Source organism: Heteronotia binoei, chromosome 8, assembly GCF_032191835.1.
Source record: "Heteronotia binoei isolate CCM8104 ecotype False Entrance Well chromosome 8, APGP_CSIRO_Hbin_v1, whole genome shotgun sequence".
NCBI lineage: Eukaryota > Metazoa > Chordata > Lepidosauria > Squamata > Gekkonidae > Heteronotia > Heteronotia binoei.
Genome location: NC_083230.1, coordinates 92,184,700 through 92,192,843, shown reverse-complemented (window position 1 = coordinate 92,192,843; position 8,144 = coordinate 92,184,700). Strand labels below are relative to the sequence as shown.

Genomic DNA, 8,144 nt, shown 5'->3' with positions numbered 1-8,144 from the left:
GTTGGTGACTCCTTGATTATTGAGCTCTTGTTACCTCAGGCCTGGTCCTGAGCTTGGTTGACTTTTAGGTGCTTGGCCAGAATCCTTTTATTTTTCCCAGACCAATTGTCAACATGCCTCTTTTATAGTGGCCAGTCTTCCCATAATGCTCTGTTGGTTGTGTTGCTTAACTGGTGTTGGGAACATTAATTTTATTTTACTTTTATTTTACTGGGTTTTTAGTTTCAGAGCAGATATGCTTATCTTGTTTTAATCTACTGACTTTTAGTTTCTGGTGATGAGATGGAACAGAAGGTTTTGAAAATTAAAAAAGTGATACTAACTGCTAACTAAATTAGAATTTTAGTTTAGCATTTAAAAACTCTGCACAGGAGCCCGTTCATGTATTTCCCAGGATGTGCAAATTGCCCCATAATTATGGACACTGCAGAAGCAAGCGTTTTGGCCAGCAGGGGTCGCCTCTTTCCTTCGTTCACGATTTCAGGCATCTGTTGCAGTTCGATTTCCATCGCAACCGGGGCTCTCGGCATGATGGCAGAGAAGTCTCTAACGACTGCGGGAGAAGAGAGCAGCCAGCTGGTTCCGGAACCACGAACTTACTCCAGAAGAACTGGAAAGGCCGGCTGCTTCCACCCCTCCAAGCTCGGGAGGCTGTTTGCGGCGCGGCGGTTGCCAACACGCAGCAGAGAAGAACCTGGCTGTATTTAAATAAGTCTGGCGGGTGAGCTTGTGCCGGGCGGCCAGCGGAGGGCGCCGTTAGCGGGTGGAAACAAGGCAGGCGGCGGGGGCGCTCAGAGAGCGGTCATGGGCAGTTCGGTGAGGAAAGGCAGGGTGGTCCTGCAACCTGGAGGGCATCCGCCGGCCGCCACGACCCCCGAGCAAGACAGCGGAGACGATGCCAGTCCTCCTCCACCAGGTGGGTAGTGCATGCCTGTTGCCTCTGGCCCCGCCGTTAGGGCTAGGGAAGCGAAAGGGCTCTTTTGTAGGTCAAAGTGCATTTTAAAAATGGATACTAGTAGTATGGGGGTTTTGTTTTGTTTTATGCACTTTGTTTAAAAGTGACACCTGCACTCAAGATGATAATCATTGTTATCGCCGTTATTAAACTTTCAATCCGGTCGTGCTTGAGTTACGGGTGCCTCCTTGAGTTAGGAGTTTCTTGCTGCATCAGGAATTTAATACGATCAGAGTGATCCACACTTAGGTGTTAAAAATATTTCTGTCCTGCACTCTCCGTGAATTGATTCCAAAGGTCATATTGCATCACTTGCCTGCCAGGAAAAGCTGTTTCCTTGCTAACTCCCCCTCCCCCAGCGACTGTTAAAGGCCCAGGAACTTTGCCAGGGGAGGGGGGGGGGGAACCTGACAGACCTAAATGATGAATGCATTTCTTTGCAAAATGTGTTTAATGTTGTCAGTTTAACTTTCTTATTGAAATTAGTTGGATTAGCAGAACCCAGATCAGGTTTAAAGACTAATGGGGTTATTATGCCATGGGTGAGAAATCATACTTGTCCTAGAATGAAGATCACTGCAGAACTGAACTCTGGCCCCACCCATCCAAATCTGAGACTAACTCCACACTGCCTGTCAACACGTTTACAAGCCTTGGAGAGAAGGCTGGTATTATTGCAAGTAGCTGGATTGCCACTGACATTTCATTCAATTATTTATTTACGTCCGTTATAGCCCAGCTTTCTCACCAATGGGCTCCCAAAGTGGCTTACAGCATTCCCCTCCCCTCCATTTTCACATGACAGCAACCCTGTGAGGTAGGTTAGATTGAAGGGATGACTGGCCCAAGGTCACCCAGCAAGCTTCCACAGCAGAGCCTCCCAGATCTTATTCTGTCACTCTTACCACTGCACCACATGTGATGGAGTTTTCACTCAGTTAACATAATGTAGGAGCCCCGTGGTGCAGAGTGGTAAGCTGCAGTACTGCAGTCCAAGCTCTCAAGACCTGAGTTGATCCTGGCAGAAACTGGGTTTAAGTAGCCAGCTCAAGGTTGACTCAGCCTTCCATCCTTCCGAGGTTGGTAAAATGAGTACCCAGCTCGCTGGGGGTAAAGTGTAGATGACTGGGGAAGGCAATGGCAAACTACCCCATAACAAACAGTCTTCCAAGAAAATGTTATGATGTGATGTCACCCCAAGGGTCAATAATGACTCAGTGCTTGCACAGGGGACTACCTTTACCTTTTACATAACGCACTCAGTCATTCAGTGTGGATTACTGTGCATGCCAGGGGTTCTGTCACTATAGACAGTGTAGTACTCTCACAATGGGGCCAATCACAAACTCCATATATATCGTTTGGAAGGTATGCAAAACCCCTTGTCATGTGGAAGTGAGTTGCGCTGGCATTTGTGCTGCTAACATAACATACAAAAAGGGTGTTGAGTTCATTTCATTAATCAACATGTAGGGCAGTATTTTTAACAAACTGATAAAAGTAAGCTTATGAATTTCACAGAACTCTTTTTCAGGTGTGTGTGGATGTGTTAAGTCAAGTGCCATCAAGTTGCTTCTGACTTATGCCAACCCTATGAATTAATGTCCTCCATAACCTTCTATCAGTAACAGTCTTGCTCAGATCTTGCCAACTGAGGGCCATGGCTTCCTTGGCTAAGTCAATCCATCTCACGTTGGCTCTTCCTCTTTTCCTGCTGCCTTCAACTTTTCTTAGCATTATTGTCTTTTCCGGTGACTCTTGTCATAATGTGACTGAAGTATGACAGTCTCCATTTGATCCCTTTAGTGTGTATAGAAAGTTCAGGCTTGATTTGATCCAGAGTCCACTTACGTGTTGTTTTGACAGTCCACAGTATCTGTAAAACTCTCCTCCAGCACCGCTTTTCAAATCAATCAACTTTCTTCTTGCCTCATTGGTCAACTTTCATACCCATACATAGTAATAGGGAAACTATGGTATGAATTATCTTGATCTTGGTCACCAGCAGGGGTTTTTTTTGTAGCAGGAACTCATTTGCATATTAGGCCACACACACCTGATGTAGCCAGTCCTCCTAGAGCTTACAGTAGCCTTGTACTAAGAGCCCTGTAAGCTCTTGGAGGTTTGGCTACATCCAGGGTGCGTGCCTAATATGCAAAGGAGTTCCTGCTACAAAGAAAGCCTTGGTCACCAGTGACACATGCTTCCCCTTAAGAATCTTTTCTAGCCTCTTCCAGATTCCAGTCTCCTTCTAATTCCTTGGTTGCAGTCTCTCTTTTGGTTGATGATAGACTCAAGGAACAGAAAATCTTTTAAGAATTTAAATTTCTTCACCATTAACCTTAAAGTTCTGCAAATTTCCCAGTGGTCATTACTTTTGTCTTCTTGATGGTCAGCTGTAATCCTATTTTGGCACTTTCTGCTTTAATATTCATCGGTAGATGTTTCAATTCTTAATTAATGCAGTGTCACCTGTATATTTCAAACTGTTAACCCTCCTTCCACCAGTTTTCACTCCACCTTCATCTAAATCTAATTCAGCTTTTCTTTCAATACGTTCATTTCAGGCATAGTTAGTAAAAAATGAAGAATGTTTCATGCCAAGACTGATGCTGTAAAGCTGGGTAATCTTGTAAACAATAGAATAGGAACATTTTATAACAGGAACAATATGAAATTGTTTTGCAGTCTTTTAGTGTTATTGTTTATCTGCAAGAAAAGAAGCAGGCATCGATGTAATTGCTTACTATAGCAGATGTACTACATATTTATTAACTTAATTTATATTTCACTTTTTCCTCAGCAGAGACCCAAACTAGTTGACGGATTCTCCTGTGCTCCATTTAATCCTCACAACAGCTCTGTGAGGTAAACAGTTTGAGTCCAGGGGTGCCTTTAAGACAAACAAAGTTTTATTCAAAGTGTGAGCTTTTGTGTGCATGCACACTTCCTCATACATTGAAATGGAAGTTGAGCTTTTATGTGCATGCACACTTCCTCATACATCGAAATGGAAGTTGACAGTTCATACATATAAGGCAGAGGTTGAACAGCAAATTAGTATACAATATAGTGAAGTATACAATATAGTGAAGACAGGAATAACAAGCTTATAAATTTACCATTGTTTGGATTTAATTCAGGGGAGAAAGAATAGTGGAGCAAATAAACGTGTCAAAATTGGAGATAAATGTGTGAATATCATTCTTAATTGTGGAGTGTTAAGAGTAAGTGACCTTGTTGCTATGCTCCATATGTTTCCTGTCAAGCATGGAAGTAACAAATAGCATCTTTTTCATTGAGGTTGGGTACAGTGTTATGTCTCCTCTGTTACCAGACCAGAGAAATGCATTCCAATATACTATTCTAATATTCATTGCATTAGATTGCAATTACTGTTCTAATCTGCTATTCCAAATAAGAAATACACTAAAATAATGAGGATGTATGGCCCTTCTTGGGGAGAATACAGATGTAAGGAGGACTAAATTAATTTAGCATGTGTAGTGGGATAGGAAGCCAGTATCCCTGTTAAGTTCTTTGGGGGGGGGGGGTTGTTTCAAGTGTTGTAATATCTTGTAATTCAGCAATTTCTCTTTCCAGTCTATTCCTGAAGTTCCTTTGCAATAAAACAGGTACTTTGAGTTCACCTGCTGAATGTTCTGGAAGGTTGAAGGTCAAAAAAGCTCTTGAATAAAACTTTGTTGGTCTTAAAGGTGCTACTGGACTCAGATTTTGTTCTACAGCTTCAGATCAACATGACTACCCACCATAGTTGTGAGTGTGTGTGTGCCCAGCCCAAGGTTACTCAGCAAGCAAGCAAGAGTTGAACTTGGGTCTCCCAAAACAATAGTCTAACCACTAAAACACAATGGTAGAATGGGAGTGAGGTATTTTTGAAAACTTTTCCATGTTCCAGGGGAACCACACACTCTCAGGAAACACACCAGACAGACAGGTATAGCATAATTTAATATCTGCTGTGTTTATTATATCCCAGGAGCTTTTTTAAAGGGTGAGCATTTAAAAATGCAGTGTTTAACCTGTGGTCTGAAGTGATATGGTCTAGAATTCTGCCACAGAATTGGTCATCCTAAGCTCTGTCTCTAGTTAGCTAGATATATCTGAGCATGCATTTTAACATGGATTTCCCTCAGTTCAACCAAAATGGTTCCCACTGTGCTGTATCATGTCCTGTTTAGAGGTTATCAATAAAGAAAATCTACAGATATAAACATGCTTAGCCATTTATGAAAACTCAGAGGCAGAAATACGATTCTTCTTTCTTAAATCAAAACTAGCATTATTTCTTACGGATTTTCAGTCTTTCTGTTTGTACCCCTTCAGACTTTCTGTTGACAGTTGCTTGTATGAAAGCCCACATCATGCCAAAGTTATGGCTAGGGTGTGTGCTCCTTACAGAACTCACCAATGTAATTTGAAACTCTTGGGTTTGCACAAAAAGCTTGCAGAGAAGAGCAGTTACCATTATTTATTACTTTAAAATTCCCCCCTCCATGCTTTCTTTCACCATCACATGGTTTCCCTGCATGTTGCATGCACATTTCTCTGTCTGTGGCTTGTGGAGATGTGGAAGATATGCCATGCAATGGAGCCTCATCTTTGTGAAAAGCCTAGTTAGCAACTACAGGTGGGCAAGATGAAAAGTGGGATCTGAGAGAAATGCCAGCTTTTCAGACCACTGAACCCCATTTTAAATGGTGCTTTCCTTCATGCACACAAAATCATGAGCCCCATCTAGAATCCTCATGGAGGTTTAAAAATGTCAGATTTCCACATCTTTGATTAAGACATATGAAAAACGTTTGATGCAATAGGGAAGTCCCTGCTTAAATCTCATCTCGGTCACAAAGTCACTAGATGGTCTTGTGCAAGCCACCATCTGCCAACCTCATCTTCATGGCTGCAAAAATAATAATTAATAACACCCTTGCTTATGGTTGCCAGCCTCCAGATGGGGCCTGGAGATCTCTTGCTTTTACAACTGATCTCTGGCTGGCAGAGATCAGCTCCCCTGGAGAAAATGGCTGCCCTGAAGGGTGGACTCTCTGGCATCGTACCATCCTAAGGCCCCTCCGCTCCCCAACTACTGCTCTCTCTTGGATCCACCCCCAAGTATTTTCCAACACAAACCTAGCAAGCCTACCCTCACCTGGATCACTCTGGCGCTTTCAATTCTTTATTAACTGTATGGTTGTCGTTGTTGGTTTAAAGAGCCCTGTGGCGAGAGTGGTAAAGCTGCAATACTGCAGTTGGAGCCCTCTGCTCACGACCTGAGTTCGATCCCAGTGAAAGCTGGTTCAGGTAGCCGGCTCCAGGTTGACTCAGCCTTCCATCCTTCTGAGGTCGGTCAAATGAGTACTCAGTGTTGATGACTGGGGAAGGCAATGGCAAACCACCCCATAAAAAGTCTGCCATGAAAACGTTGTGAAAGCAACGTCACCCCAGAGTAAAAAATGACTGGTTCTTGCACAGGGGACTACCTTTACCTTTTTTTTTGTTGCTTTTTTCAAAAATAAAGATAAATATCCCAAGGTGCAATCTGTAGGCATGTGATATGGCAACCTTGCTGAAGCTTAGTAGTGTGTTTGGATAGGAGACCTCTCCGAAATCCTATGGGTATTGCTGGATTCTATGAAATATAAAAATAAATAACATTATTTACCTTATGTGGCAGATGTGTTGGACCGGTGAGGATTGCTTTGTGTGTAAAAATGCTCTAACTTTATGACTATCTGGAAAAAAGTACAGATTTTTATTCCAGAGTATATTTATACCTCAAGGCTAAATTCCATTGTCTTTGGGCAGAAAAAAGTTCCCACAAAAACAGAATTGTTTGTGGTTGCAGAAGTCAGTTCCGAATACCAATTTCAAAACAACCTGAGCCTAAAAACTCATGAGGCAAAAATTTCCCTTCCTACATTTGTGTTCTTCTTTTGTATGTTGAGTAACTTGTTCCAGTTCTGCTTCTTTATAAAGCTATAGTTTTTGGGAAACTATTTGAAACTGTCCTATTGTAATTTTGCACCTGAAGGCATTTTTCTGCTCCAAGAACACCCCCTTCTGTGCAAACTCTTTGGTTCTTCCTACCCACAGGCTATCGTGCCTGTTCATTTCACTGCTGCTGTGGTCCATGCAAGCAAATCTCTCACAGCAGGCACACTTTTGATTGATTTTTTCCCTACCGGTCGCTTTACAACAAAAGCAACAGCATCCAATTGTTGATTTGAAACTTCTTGAGGCACTTGCGATGTAGCGTAACCATGAGAAACATATGCATCTTCGCTCCTTTGGCAAGTCTGAGAATTTTTCTGCTGCCTTCCCAGATTTATTAGGGATACATTTTTCCAGATTTACCAGGAATAAGGATGAGTCTTCTTCCACCAACTCTAAATGGCAATGGCGGCAGCAACACACTGGAGAACAGTGCCATTGGCCTTTTTTTTTTGCTGGCATGTAAAATTTGTGACAAGGTGGTTAAGATTATTCACCCCACTTTTATTTGCATTGTAATGGGCAATTCTTTCTGGTTTCTTTTTCTTCGCCTGTTTAGCCATGTTACGGTGCATGGCAGAAAAATGCGGCTTTGCCTTTCTTGGGTATTATTTTCTCCTCTGAACCAAAGACCAATGACACTGGTTTTCTGGATGCATGTGGTTGCATTTCAAAGGGGGGGGGGGGTACATGGCTTGTTTTACGCAAAAGTGTCATCAATCATACACCAGTTCTTTAGTTAGCAAAGCTTCTGACACCTCTATATTTGTGAAAAAATTATCCCCCCGACTACATTGTTCCCAGTGTGGTTCCATGGTTCATTGGACCACAGCTGATATTCCTGAAGTGCATTAGACTGCTTCCCTGGGTAAACTTCTCCTTTGAGGAGATACAGCGTCACAATGCCGCTGTATTTTTGGTCCATGTTTTCCATTCTATGGTTAGGTCCATTCTTGGTATGTACCACCGTGGTAGCTATTCTGTGAAGATAGACCATTTGGCACAAAAGGCAGCTAATTTATCAAGAGTTCCGCATTCCTCTCTTGCGTCTTTGTTGTCAGATCTCAAGTAGTTAGTCTCTGCTGGCTCAATGTGGCTCTCAAGTAGGGGCACCCTGAGGATGTATTACACATTTCCTCCAGGGTTTCATGTTTTGCATAATACACCCCTCCAA

General features: G+C 42.5%; 1 protein-coding gene across 1 annotated transcript in view; it reads left to right on the top strand.

Moving 5' to 3' along the window:
* The first annotated feature begins 847 nt into the window (after positions 1 to 847).
* TXNRD1 (thioredoxin reductase 1) overlaps positions 848 to 8,144 on the top strand; it is a 95,454-nt gene continuing 88,157 nt past the window's right edge. Inside the window, exon 1 of the mRNA XM_060245586.1 lies at positions 848 to 916. The gene's annotated coding sequence lies outside the window, so the exon portion shown is untranslated. The remainder of the gene's footprint in view (positions 917 to 8,144) is intronic.